The sequence below is a fragment of the Pseudorca crassidens genome, chromosome 19, assembly GCF_039906515.1.
Source record: "Pseudorca crassidens isolate mPseCra1 chromosome 19, mPseCra1.hap1, whole genome shotgun sequence".
Classification (NCBI taxonomy): domain Eukaryota; kingdom Metazoa; phylum Chordata; class Mammalia; order Artiodactyla; family Delphinidae; genus Pseudorca; species Pseudorca crassidens.
Window position 1 is genome coordinate 54,934,558 of NC_090314.1, and position 14,126 is coordinate 54,948,683.

Here is a 14,126-nt window from a genome sequence, read left to right on the forward strand (position 1 = left end):
ACTAAAAAGGAAAGATGTTAGAGACCAGGTTGAAGGTATCGGTGAGGTACAACATGAATAATAACCATTTTTATTAAATAAAAATGTAACAAAGAGAATATCCATAGTTATTTGATCTTCCTCTTTTGGTATTAAGTAAAGACTGTTTGAAGCCTCGTCAGGTCTGGGGAACTTCCTTCATCTTCTCCACACCCACACTGTAAACAGTGAAGCTATGAGTAAAGGGGTGACAAATTTTGTGGATTATAAATCCCAAAAGCTTTTGCAGAAGAACTGGCTTAAAGCACCCTAGGTCAGGGCTCTCAAACGTTCTGAGGTTAAGTTGTGTGTGTGTATGTGTGTATGTTTTCTTGTGATGCTTTCATCAGATGGCCATGTTTGTTTGTTTTTTTGCGGTACGCGGGCCTCTCACTGCTGTGGCCTCTCCCGTTGCGGAGCACAGGCTCCGGACGCGCAGGCTCAGCGGCCATGGCTCACGGGCGCAGCCGCTCCGCGGCATGTGGGATCTTCCCAGACCGGGGCACGAACCCGTGTCCCCTGCATCGGCAGGTGGACTCTCAACCACTGCGCCACCAGGGAAGCCCTGGGGAATTCATTTGTTCTCAACTCCTGGCTCGGAGGCTTGACTGCTCTGAAGCCACTTGGTCCCTGGTGTCCTCTGAGCCCTGGGCAGGCGTGGCCACCGTGGCAGCATGTGCTACCACCACAGGCTCGCACACCTACCCCTCTGGCCTCTCCCTTCTGTGCAGGGCATGGGCTGGAGCTCTTTAGATCCCAGCTCCGAGCACAGGCTGGGCATATGCAGATGCACAGTAAACGCTGAGCTGAGGTGGCTTTTATTATTCCCGTGAGAGAAAATAAAGAGCTGAGTGCTCTGCCAGTGAGTTTGAATTGGGCTTGGGCTGTTTGTGGATTATTTATACTCACTGAGTCTCACCTCTAAACTGGAGGTAATAGTGCATAGTTCATTGTCAGGAAATGCACGGAGTTCATAGTCAGACTTTGCTGTCAAGTTCAAATAAAAATAGAAATGAAAAAAGATTTTAAGCCATGGATACTATGTGAGTATAGGATAGTGTTATTTATAGGAAAATATGCTGAATAGAATGGAGTTAAATAGAGTGCCTCTCCCTTAGGACACTGGATTTTCAGGTTGCGTCTAGAATACTCTCTCTGATGGTAACTTACCCCTCATCCCGTCCCCTAAATGTGTTCCTTGTCATTGTGCCAGCCTTCTGTTGGGCAGTTGCTGAGGTCGAGGCGAGTATTAAACAGAAAAGCAGAGGTGCTGTAAGTGAACATCTGTAGATACTCCTCACTCCCTTCCTTAGGGGTTGAGTTTGTATTTTGCGAAATCAAAAATGGTTACATCTTTATTTTTAAGCTAGAGCGCTTGGCACTGTACAAAGCACACATCTCAGCAGACCTGCATCACCATCTGCTGGGACCAGTTTTGAAGGGGACTCGCTCTGGTCCGGATTTCATAGGTTCTAGCCTGGATTTCATAGGCTGTCTGTGGACCGCACCAGCGTGTGTGCCCGCAGCGTTGAACAGAGGGTCAGGACTGCCCTTTTTTCTTGATGAAAGACATGAACAGAAACGGGGCTCGGGTCCTGCTCTGAAAAGAGCGGACCTTTATCCATCATCTGAGGCTTTCTGCAGCTTCCCAAGTTCTCTTTGGTACGGAACATAAATGCATAGGGCTGGCTGCCAGTGGTCAGGACCCAGCATCCAGGAGGCGGGTGGAGTGTGGAGGGCAGCAGGTGGAGTTGTCTGAGGAGCCAGCATTGTGGAAAGGAGAGGCAGGGAGTGTGGGTCTTGGCAGGACACAGGTCTGGGGCCTTAGGGGCCCCCAGCCTGCCAATGGACAGTGGAGACGAGGACAAGGCAGGTGCGGTAGATCTGGACAGGAGGCGTCAGGACCTTGTGGTGCAGCCCTTCCTGTGGCTCTGGAAGATTCGCTGAATATGTTTGTGGTGGGGGGCTGGCAGCACAGGACCTACATAGAGTTTGCTGCTGGTTACGTTAAACATGGAGGGATAGACGTCCTGGAAGTTTTTTATAATATCCATTTCTCACTTTTCCCTTGCATTTTGACAGCCTTCCAAAGGCACCTTTACTGAATTTACATTGTTCTTGTCTCTGCTCCTCTTTCTGTTTGTTGCAGCCCAGCTGAGATTTCCTTTTTAGAAAAAGACTCTTGTAACTGCTGCTGTCTTCTCCTGTTACCTTGTGAAGAGCTTCCACTCATGGGGATTCAGATGGGCTCATTTTGCAGCTGGGACAGTCACTAGATGCAGAGGGGCCACAGGCTTGTGGGTCCGCGGCTCCTGGCGGGGGACATGGAACTCCGCCGGGGCTGGCGTTGGGCAGCACTGCTGAGATGTGCTGCTCTTGGGACCCATGTGTCCTCTTCCTGAGCCCGTGCTGGGTGTGACATACCAGTGAAAACGGGGACAGAAGTCAGTCCTGCTGCCCTCAGCTCTGCTCATGGTCAGGACTTGCCCCGCCACTCCTTCCCTTCTTATGAAGATAATTTCTTGACTTTTGTATGTTCTTCCTTCCTTACCCTATGGAGAAATCATGAAAGCTTAACTTCTGACCTAGAAAAATGCAATACATTTCTTTTCTAAGTCAGTGGCTGTTTCTGCGTCTCCTCTCTTTCTGCAATCTTAAGCCTCTTCTGTTAAGCATTCAGGATTCTGATTCATAGAAATACATTGGAATCCCACGTAGACAGCGTGGCCTGATGGTATAGTTGCCTCAGGGATTTCACACACATTATAACAGGCCTCAAGTATGTTCCTTCCACTAAAGGAATAATTAGTCATTAATCTGAGCAAATGTTTTGGGGTAAGTGGCTGGTGACATTTCCATATTTTCTCTGAATAGAAATTTCAACATACAATTTTGCCTCACTTGTGGATCCAGATACACAGAAAGGTATAAAATGCGGTGTCGCTGCCTCTGCTTGCTCCCTGTCCACACTCCTCGTCTCTGAACAGGGTCCCTGTTGACAGTTTCAAGTGCGTCCTTCTCAGATCTTGCGTTTGCCAGCATTGGTGCCACGCGCATGGTGTCCTGTTCCTTCCCGTGGCACAGTGTCCGGGAGATCTTTCTGTGCTGGCATCTACCAATCAGCTCGTTCTTTTTCATGACCAAATTGTGTGTAAGTAGTTTTCATTTTTGCACTTTTGGGAGTACGTCCATTGGATAAGTTCTTAAACGGAATTGCTGAATTGAAAAGTACTGCAGCAGAAAGGTTGCGCCGTTTACTCTCCCCCAGCAGAGCCTGGGCCGCCTGTGTACTCCCGCGCCCTTGGCGGACACTCTCATTTCTGCCAGACTCACCTGAAGCGGTGTGGTGTTCATGCTTTAACTGGAGAGTTTAAGCGTCCTTCATGTCTGGCCATTGTGTTTGTCTTTCTGGGTCTGCTTTCTATGTCTTTCGCTGGTTGTGTCCACTTTGTCTTACTGCTGTCCTTGTGAAAAGAAGTTAATCGTCTGTCATGTATTTTGCACATTGGTTGTCCTGGTGGTTTACCTTTTAGCTCATAGAACTTTATTTTCCATTCTGAAGCTTTACATTTTATTGTAGCAAACTGAACAGACTCTCTGAGATTATAACCGTATTAATCCATGCTTTATTCTAGAATTTCTGTGGTTTCTTCTTTTACATTAGAATCTTTGACTCAGCTAGAACTTACTCTGATATAAATGAGTAGACATGCAGCTTACTTTGCCCTCAGATGGGCAGCTGGCTAATTGCCCCGCCCCACCATTGACTGAATAATCCTATTTTTCTTTATATTTTTGTATATTTTAAAAATATTTTCTTTATGAGATTTTATGACTTGAAGTGCCACCTGTGTGTTTCAGTATCTCTTGAGTTTCTTTCCTGCTGTTTTCCTTCTCCAGTGCTGAAATTTCAAATTTTTGATGTCTCAACGCTTTAATCTCTGGCAGAGGCTCACCTCACATTACCCTTCTTCCTCTTCATAGTTTTCTAGGCTATTCATACATACATTTTCCATATGAACTTTAATATCGTTTTATCTGTTGCGCTCCTGTGAAACTCTTGTTGGTAAGGTAAACAGTAGTTTTAGAAACGGATGCACATACTGAGGACAGCTTTTCCCCGCAGAGGTCTTTCTGCCCGTGCTCAGATCTTCCTTGTTTTCTTGGTGACTTGCTCCTGGCACAGTAAGCGCGCTGGCTTGCGGGGCATTTGCTGGTTGCCCTCTCACGGGTCAGCTCGCCTCCTTGAGCTGGTGGCTGTGAGGCACAGTGCAGCCCTGGGTCTCTGCGGACAAAGCATTGCCCACCGCCTGCCTCAGCCTCCTCGTGGCCCCATAGTCCTCCCCTCCTTCCTCCCTACAGTCTCCTCCTGTCTCTGCTGCGCCCTCTGCAAAGGCCAGGAGGGAGAGGATGGCCGAGAGCAGCCCCGGCAGGGATGAGTCCCCTGCGCTGGTGCCGGGAGCAGGCCCCATCAGGGAGGCTGGCCCTTGCCTGCCCCAGCTCTGCTGCCTGTGAGCGGACCCAGGGCCACTGGGACCCGGAGAGCAGGCGCCTGGGTCGGTGCCTCCAGCTCCTCTCAGCCTTCTCTCAGACCTCAGGGGCACTTCTCTGGACTTCGGGCAGCTCTGAGAAGGGTTGATGTCTGGCACCAGGAGCTGGCTTCTTCTCCTTTGAGGTTAGAGTTAGGAACTGCTACCCTCTAGGTTGCTTCAGGCCTTTCTCAGAGAGGGGACAGAAGCCAGTCTCGGCTTCTTTGAAGAAGCATTTATGCTCCTAGCTTTTACTAAAGAGCAATTCAGCATGTTAAAGCGTAAGGGGGGCTTCCCTGGTGGCGCAGTGGTTGAGAGTCCGCCTGCCGATGCAGGGGACACGGGTTCGTGCCCCAGTCCGGGAATATCCCACATGCCGCAGAGCGGCTGGGCCCGTGAGCCATGGCCGCTGAGCCTGCACGTCTGGAGCCTGTGCTCCGCAATGGGAGAGGCCACAGCAGTGAGAGGCCCGTGTACCGCAAAAAAAAAAAAAAGCTTAAGGAATAGGGTAGAATGGTTGAAATTCCATGCCTGAGTTTTGTGTGACACAGAAGCAGGGGAGATGGGGATGCTGAGATGTGGAGGGCTCCACGCCTGGTATGGGCTGGTGCAGGGCCTTTGCCCAGGTGACGTGGGGCTTGGGGAGGCTGAGTGCGTAGGGTTAGCAAGTTTGTGATGTTGCTGAATTGAAAGACGCTGATTTACTGCCTCTCAGGAGCTGTCTGTGGAATAAGCGAGTGCTGCAGACCACCCTGCGCGCGTGGCGGAGGGCCTGTTTCAAGGCAGCCCTGGGGAGACGGCGCGTGGTGTGGGGAGCGGGTGTCGCACAGGGTGGCCGTGCAAGCTCTGAACTACCAGGGGGGCAGAAGACACTTAGTCCTCTGTTCCCACTTTTGAGCCCAAGTTTCCCTGCCTTGGACAAACGCCCTGTGTTCCTGTCACTTCTCCCTGGCCACCACAGAAAAGCTGCCCGTCCGTCTCTCCGGGTGCCCCCACGCCCCTTCCCACTCTGCCTCTACCTTGCCTCCCGCCTGACAACAGGACAGTCAGATGTCCTCATGCCAGACTCAAAGGGCACGGTCTGACTTGTGCAGCTTTTCTAGGCATTTCCAGTTTGTCCTCTGTCCCCAGCCTCGAGGGCCCTCTCACCGATGGCCCCGCCTCAGCCCTCGTGGGGTCTCCTGGGACACCCTGGCTGCGGGCTTGGCTGTCTCTGACCCCGTGACGCCTGTCTCCAGCATTCATTTGGCGCTTACTTGCTGCTTGATTCTTTTTTCTTTAAAAGGACCAAGTAACACGTAAGCTCTTTGGGGGCCTGAACCGTGTCTTACCATCTTTGTATCTTCTATGGTAACTAATAGGGTCGTTACTAATAGGCTACCTGGTTTATGGGTGGTAACCATTTTTTCCCCAAAGATTGTTAGTTTACAAGTCTGAGAAAGTAATTTTTTAAAGCTTTTATTTTCTCTGTTGGTAGATTTCCTGAGATTACTAGCCGGTGAACAGTCTTTTTCTCTGATCATCGCTGTGACTTCACAAACTTGATTGCGGGGCCGCTTATTGAGATCTGTGTTCAGAGAAGAGGCGGGCCACACTGCAGACTTCCTGTTGGTAGCTTTTCACTCTCACTTCTTGTCTCCTTGCTTCCTTGGATCATACTGTTTGTGCCAAGAATTGACCGTGGTGCAGGCTTTGCTGCCAGCCAGTCTGGCCTGGCTTCACGCTGAGGACTTTGCTGGTTTACACGCTACAAGGCAAGCCCAGTGGTGGATCCTCTGTTGCTGAGTTGTAGCTGGTGAGTTAAGGGTGAGCCACAGTGAGCCTGTGCCTTATGACCCAGTCGTGCACAGAAAGTGACAGGTCAGGATCTGCCTGCTGGGACCTTTAAATCCCTGGAGTGTGTCTGTGCGTATTTTGACGTTAGCTTGGAAAGGGGGACATAGCCCTTAGGAATGTGCAGAGTGCTGTGAGAATATTTATGGTATTTTACTAGAAGGCAAGAGCTTAATTTCATGGACAGATAACCCCCTGGGAACAGGACAGTGTCCAACCAGGTGGTAAACTGCATGATACAAACATTGTTCGAAGGAAACGGTATGAAGAAGGCCTTTAAGTGAGGGTTAATTTGTGTGAACTGAGGGAGTTCTCCCCGTAAGAGGTGGCTCTTGATGGCTGGCCAGGATGAGCCTCTAAACAATGAGAAGGAAACGGAAACAGGTTGGGAACGAGGTGCTCTGGTGGACCAGGGAGGATGGACTTTCCCTGGGGCCGGGTGAGGGATGGGCAGCTCACCAGACTGAGTGTCAGATAGGGACTCTCAGTCCACGTGTTCGTTGAAAACTTGCCTCCTTTTGCAGCTTAAAGCAAAGATTTCATAAATAATTTTAGGGTTTATTTCTCGTAGATTTGGTATGATTCTTTTAGATGAGAACTGTCATTTCGACACAAAAATAGAATTGTTCACATTGTGGCTGTTTCTTTAAAGACAGGCTAGGCTGCAAAGCCCAAGTGTTTGGTTAAGTCTGGTGACCCTCTTGGTGATGAGGAAACCTCAGAGTATGGATCCCACGTTAGTGTAGTGGGGGAGGGTGCCTCCTGTCAGCAGTTTCCTAAGGGCAGAGGACTGGAAGGCAGGGGAGGGTGTGGGATTTTTAAGTTTTTTTCCTCCTGTTGTTGTGTGCCTGGACCAGTGGTTCTTAAGCAGAACACTTTTGCCCTGCAGGGGATTTGGCAATGTCTGGAGACGTTTGGGATTGTCCTGTCTGGGGGATAGGGTGGGGTGTTACTGGCATCCAGTGGGTGGAGGCCAGGGTGCAGTTAAATGTGCTCTAAGGCACCAGGATGCCCTCGACACAGAATGATCCCCGAAATGTCAAGAGTGCCGAGATCGGAGAACCTCATCTAGTGTAGTGGTTTATTTTCTCTTTTTTCTCCTTGTTTATTTGGCACTTGTTTTAAAATCCTTATGTCTCTTCCCCCTTATTAGTCAAAGGCAGTGCTTCCCAGAGGGGTCTGCAGACAAGGCTTCCAGTCACCCTGTGTTCTGGCTTAACACGGGGGCCTGAGCTTCTGGAACCCGAGTCTCAGCCTGGGGTCAGATCTGTGTGTCTGATGGTGCCCTTGGTGACCCTTGCACCTCTGGAGCTTGAGAGCCACTCCTCTCAGGCTGTAGCGACGTTTCTTGTCACCAGCCATCTTACAGTATTGTCCCTGGACCCACCTGCCTCACTCACCCTAACCAGAATATACTGGAACGCTATGTTGCAGCCTCTGCTGCGGAAACACCTATGGCCTGTGTGTGGAGAGAGCGGCTAGCACATGGCCTGAGTGGGAGGCAGGTCCTTCTTAGTAAAAAGGCTGGAGCGTGCCACGTGGAGACAGGGGGCCTAGGGCCTCAGAGGACAGGAAGGGGGGGATTGTGTCCCTGCCTCCTGACACAGTGCTGGGAGAAGGAGGTGGCTTTGCGCTGAGGGCGACAGAACAGCCTGCCCTCTGGATCCTGCCCTCCTGTTTATCCACTCAGGAAGGGAGAGGGTACCTTAAGTAAGGGTTAACATCCTCCCTGGGAAGCCACCATCAGCTTTTTGCTTCCAAGGGGGAGAAAAAAGCCGCTGCAGCCTGTGAGCAAAGGCTCTTGGCGCGTCCCCCCTCCGAGGCCGCGAGTGGGGGCGTGGTGGGCGGGGCACTGTCATCGCATTCATGGAAATAAGCCTGGAGGAAGGAGCACACGCTCCAAGTGTCAGCCCGGCGACGTCTCCGTCCACGCCTGCCTTCCCCACCAGCATCGGTTCCCTCTCCACCCGGGTTTCCGCTCAGCTTTTGTGTTCGCGGCCGCCGCCTCTGCCCTGGCTGTGCGGACGCACGTTCTGTGCAGGCTCCATCGCTGCCTCCGCCCGGCGCTGTGGGGGCAGCCGGGGGCCTGGGACTGGGGGGTCGCGGTGCTGGGCCACCATGGCCTCTGAAGCTGAGAGCTGCCAGCTGCCCGGGCTTTGACGTCGCCGCCCTGGGGCTGCCGGGATCCTGGGGCTGCCGGAGAGGGGACTCGCCCTGGGTAAGAGGCCGGGTGGGTGGCGCGTGTGAGCCCATCGTGTGCAGCTTCCTGTAGAGCGCGGATCCCTCTGTTATTATTATGCGCCGCCGCTGCTGCCGGCCTCTCCCACCCAGGAGCAGGCAGCAGCGTGATGTGTGCAGCGGCTGCTTCTCTGCATGTCTGTCTTGTGGTTTCGCATTCTGCTCTCTCCTCCTAGGGTTTTTCCAGTAGCTTCTTCAAATAGAGGTTTAAACCTTCAGTGTGGTTTCTTCTAGGCCTGAGATTGAGGAGCAAGCTAATAACCGATTTCTGTGGTCCTGCTCTGGTGAGGTTAGAAATAGGCCGGCAGAAAGCAGAGGGGCAAATCCGGCGAGATCTCCCTCTCAACCCACCCTAGGAGTTTTTATTTTACTCATTAAGAACTTTGGAACCTTCCCCGGGTATGGTAGCCCTCTTTCCAAAAATGCACATAGAAGAGGAGCTGGAGTCCCGCGTTTATTTTGGTGCCAGGGGTCTGTTCCAGCTGTCAGCCAAGGCGGGGGGCAGTGTTTCAGTCTGCAGAAGTGTTCAGGGTTTTACAAAGGGCCAGCGTACACATAGGTTTTAGGAAGGCGGGTAAAGTGAGAGCGAACTGACTTCAGTTCTTCACGCCCTCACCGAGCCTCTCTTTTGGAGGGAAGGGATGTGGTGGCACAGCTGTGCAGTGCCAGAGATGGCAGCTGGTGTGGGGAGGGAGGAGAGGGGCGCCGATGCTCAGTTCGGCTGCTAGGATGGGAGCTCCGAGGCTCCCAGAGAGCACGAGGGCTCTGCGATGTCTCAAGGAGCCAGAGGTAGAACATGGCTCTCCTTGCTGAGCTGGCTCCAGCTCCGCTTGCAGTCTCTGTGACCCTTTCAACAACAGCCTTGGAGACAGAGATTGCAAGTATGAGTGCTGGAGAGAAACTGCTGCAGAAGTCCTGCTGGATCACATAGTACCACTGCTAGATTTTAGAAAAGCTTGAGGTTCTTAAAATGATTATTTTCTAGTGTTCAGCTTTTCTTGAAAGCAGATGTTAACTTTATTTTTCTAAACCAAACTTTCAGGATAAAATTTTATGACTTTGTTTCTTTTACTACCTTGAAATTTGACTTCATTTTCCCTTTGGTTAGCTGGTTGAATCATAAGGTTATGCAAACTGGTCTTTGAGTTCCAGGATTTATTAGATAAAATGTGTTGATTCCCTTCTCTATGTAAGGTAAGATGATAAAACACCCTGCTTTCATGAGACAGTTTATGGAGCTGTTTATTATACACCCTCTCATTGGGAAGGACAAGGATGCTGACATGCCCATTCCTGCTTAAGGAAACCAGGGCAGGGAGAGGTGGTGGTTTTCTCCAGGTCACAGAGCAACTAGGCAGTGAAGCCCCACACAGGTGTCCCTCCCCTCAACCCCCAATCCCTGGGCAGTGTCTCATCTCAGTTAAGGGGGCCTGAGTTGTTAGGTTAGCGGTTAGATGAGACGTCTCAAAGACTGAGATAGGAACAAAGTTTTCCTTAAAGATGCAGACTATGGTAATAAAATCTTTAATGTACTTACTTCTAGGTGGGAGACTGGGTGGTCTTTGTGTGGAAAGAATTTAAACTAGAAGAGTAAATATTCACCTTGGCAATTTGCTAGAAGGCACCTCTCACCTCCTGTGTTGAATGTCAGTTATGCTAGACACGTGCCAATTTAATTCTTTCTTTTAGAATCACTTAGGCTGTAAATTGGTGGTGAGACACTTCTCTTCCAGTGCTTTACACAAAAGTCAAATCATAGCTTCTTGGGAAAGGGACTAAGGTAAGCAGAAATCGGGAAGTCAGGATATTGCTATGAAAATTTTGTTTCATTTGTTTTTAATTACAGTAAAATATATGTAACATAAAATTTACCATTTTAAGTGAATGGTTCAATAGCATTAAGTTCATTTACCTTGTTGACAACCATCACCGCTATCCCTCTCCAGAATTTTTGCAAAACTGAAACTCTGTCCCCGTTAAACACTGACTCCCCATTCTCCCCTCCCCCAGCCCCAGACACCCACCATTCCACTTTCTGTCCCTGTAAATTTGGCTTCTCTAGGGACCTCATGTAAGTGGAATCGTACAGTATTGGTCCTTTTGTGGCTGGCTTATTTCACTTAGCATAATGTCTTCCAGGTTCCTTCATGCTCTAGCACGTGTCAGAATTTCCTTCCTTTTCGAGGCAGAATAATATGGTATTAAATTATACAGAGGGTTGCTGTAGTTTTGACTTAGTTGAAGGGAAAAGGAATTGTTTCCCGAAGTCGGGAGACTTTCTGTAAAGGTGTGAGGTGGTCAAGTCAGCAGACTGTTGGCCGTATATGTGTCTACAAGTTTCAGATTTCGGTCACATCCCTTTGCTACATCCTCCTGTGCCCTCTGGTCTTGACAACTACCCTGAGGTCTGTCTCTAAGTGTGAGGCTGTCAGCGAAGCCCCTTAGTCATTGTAGCTTTCTGTTTCACTCATCTCTATGTTGCCTTTACTTAAGGACCCTGTGAATTTTGGTTGTTTTCTTATCCCCATCATGAAGATCTGACCTCATGTATTTCTTTTTTTTTGGCAATACGCGGGCCGCTCACTGTTGTGGCCTCTCCCGTTGCGGAGTGCAGGCTCAGCGGCCATGGCTCACGGGCCCAGCCGCTCCGCGGCGTGTGGGATCTTCCCGGACCGGGGCACGAACCCGTGTCCCCTGCATCGGCAGGCGGACTCTCAACCACTGCGCCACCAGGGAAGCCCTGACCTCTAACGTCAGCATAGAATTGAGAGTTTTGTGAAAGTCTGCTGACTGTTTGTATGTCACCAAAGCCTGAGTTCTTTCTAGTCTTTTGGGGTTTTTCACACTGGAAGGCACTGGGATCTCTTGGGAGACCAAGGTGACTTACCCCAGGGTGGAGCAGAGCGAGTGATCTGACCGGAGGATCTGCACAGGCTGATTCAGAAAGTGCCTGGTGGTTTGACCAGCACTCACCACACCATGAGTTCTGTACGCAGGCCCTTTGATCTTTGTCTTTGGAGGCACACCGCCTTCACTCCGCGGGCAGCTTCCCAGATTTGCGCTCTTGAACCCAAAAGCTGTTTGTAAAAAGCTCATGTTCCCTCTGGAGCCGGTAACAGTTTCTGGAGAGGGTACAGGAAGGCCCAGTGCTTTACTTTACCTTTCTTTCTTTTTTAAGAACATTTATTTTATTGAAATATAGTTGATTTACAATGTTGTGTTAATTTCTGCTGTACAGTAAAGTGATTCAGTTATACATATATGTGTGTGTGTGTGTGTGTGTGTGTGTGTGTATGTGTGTGTATTCTTTTTCCTATTCTTTTCCGTTATGGTTTATCACAGGATATTGAATATAGTTCCCTGTGCTCTACAGTAGGACCGTGTTGTTTCTCCATTCTGTGTATAATAGTTTGCATCTGCTAATCCTCATGCTTTACTTTACCAGGCTGCTGTGGCTCCAGGTGGGCAGGTGGTTTCTGAGGCTGTGTGTGTTTTCAGTTTCATGAAACTCCAGCCTGGAAAAGGTCTGGCCTTGCTTAGCAGGGCACCCTGGCCGGCGCTGGCTCCGGAGGCCTGGAAGTGCTTTTTCTGCACACCGACGCCCTCCTGGGCTTCATGGAGACCAGACCTGTTTGTCTACTTTCTCCACACATGGGGAAAAGGGAGGGCCTTATGGACTCTTGGCCTCACCTTTTTAAATGTTTCCCTGCTGTGCTGGTTTAAATTTAGACCCTTCTTATCCACTGAAAGGCAAGGGCTATATATAAGAAGGATGATGGTTGATGGTTATGGTGGAAAAAATAAGGCAAATGACGTATTTTAAAGCTAGGCAGAGGGACCTGGTATAGCTGGAGGACCTCAGGGAGCTGTGTCTGGGCCCTAAAGCGCACCTCCAACACTTTGATAGATGTCACCCCTGGGGACGAAGGACAGACAACGCGGTCCCTTTTGGCTGGCAGCCGCCTGTATTCCTGTTGAGCAGAAACTGCTGTCAGAAGATCTGCCTTTTCAGTTAGACTTCATGGCAGGTCTCTGGGCACCTGCCCGTGACTGTGACCGCCGGAGAGGGAGAAGCTGGACCTAGCGATGCCGCATGTGCATATCTACCCGCCCCCAGCCCGGAAGGAGGGCGCTGTCCCTTTAAGAGAGCCTCCTTTGTATGCGCTGGATGGAGCACATTGCTGCTCTGGGTTTCTGCCGGTTAAATCCGCAGAGCAACATTTAAATAAAGAAATAAATAGAAGGTCCCCTTGTGTGGCTTTTCTATTCACAGCCGAGCACAATGGTCCCTTGTTGTTGTAGGCTCTTTAATCCCCTTCATTAAATTGGAGCCCTGCAAGGGAATGGTGAGGGGCTGCTACTGGACTGGTCCCCGTGCTGGAAGCAGGACACCTTGTATTGAAATTAACCTTTGCAGGCATGAATTCCCAAGGCCTCCAGGCCCTCTGCCCCGTGTCCTTTATGCGCAGGCCGCTGCCTCCCTAGTTGCCATTCTTTTCAGGAGAAGAGGGCTTAGCTGCCTTCCTGGCACAGAAGCGTGGCTGCAGCACGTGGCAGTCGGGGGGTGGGGGTGGGGGGGGGTGGGGGAGGAGTTGTTTGTTGCTCTGCCATCTGGCCCATCAGATCTTTTACAGTTTAACCCTAATAGCTACGCAGGAGAGCCAGGGCGTGGGTAGATAGATGCCTTTCCCAGGGGCCCACGCTGCTTTCTCAGAAACTCGGGGTGCCGAGTGGATGTGGTGGTTTCTGAGTACCAGCTGTTCCTGTCGTGTCCTGGTGGCAGCCTTCCAGGGTCCTTGAGACGCCAGCTAGGATGCTAGGGATCGCTTACTCCTCTGGCTCTCCAGCCATGGTTTTGATTCTTCATGCTGTTAAATGAAATTAAGCATTTTGTCTGTGGAATTTTTTTTTTTCCTCATGGGCAACATGAGAATGAGGGCTTGAGTTGAAAATTTGCTGTTGCATCGATAAGTTTAAGCAGAGGAAAATACATTTGTTAAAATGCTGGATTTTTTTTTCTCACCTCAGAGCAAAATTCCACTGGAAAAATGAGATCTAAATCTGCTTCTTTTTTTTTTTTTTTTTGTAGTAAGTTCTTAGGTGATTTGTTGAACCAAAAGGGAAGCAGTGCTGTGATTTAAGGGTACTAAGTGTGGAATGGCGAAGCGATTTAGAAATCGCGTGGTTAATGTCAGGAGACAGCTTCAAAGTAAATGTGGATAAATGTCTTGCTGGTTCTAACTGCACATTGGCTGGAAGTATCTTCCATCTGACCGCCAGGACATATTGATGTTCCGGAAAAACCCGAACGAACTTTCTGGCCAGCCCAATAGAACGCCTGTCTTTTTCTAGTGACCATAGGCTAACATTTTTATTTTTCATTTAAAAAATGCAGTAGTACTTAACTGTATTATTTTAAGCAAGTATTCAGGAGCTCTTGTGCCCCGTCTCTCTCCATTCCCTGACCCCCTACCCAGAAGCAACCACTCATAATGAACTTATTCTGGA

General features: G+C 49.9%; 1 protein-coding gene across 3 annotated transcripts in view; it reads left to right on the forward strand.

Moving 5' to 3' along the window:
- Positions 1–14,126, forward strand: part of CYTH1 (cytohesin 1) — a 78,735-nt gene that overhangs the window by 36,037 nt on the left and 28,572 nt on the right. The window contains exon 1 of one of the 3 annotated variants that reach the window (XM_067716323.1): positions 8,252–8,598. The exons of the other annotated variants lie outside the window; for them this stretch is intronic. The gene's annotated coding sequence lies outside the window, so the exon portion shown is untranslated. Of the gene's footprint in view, positions 1–8,251; positions 8,599–14,126 lie in introns of those variants that run through there. 3 annotated transcript variants of the gene reach the window in all.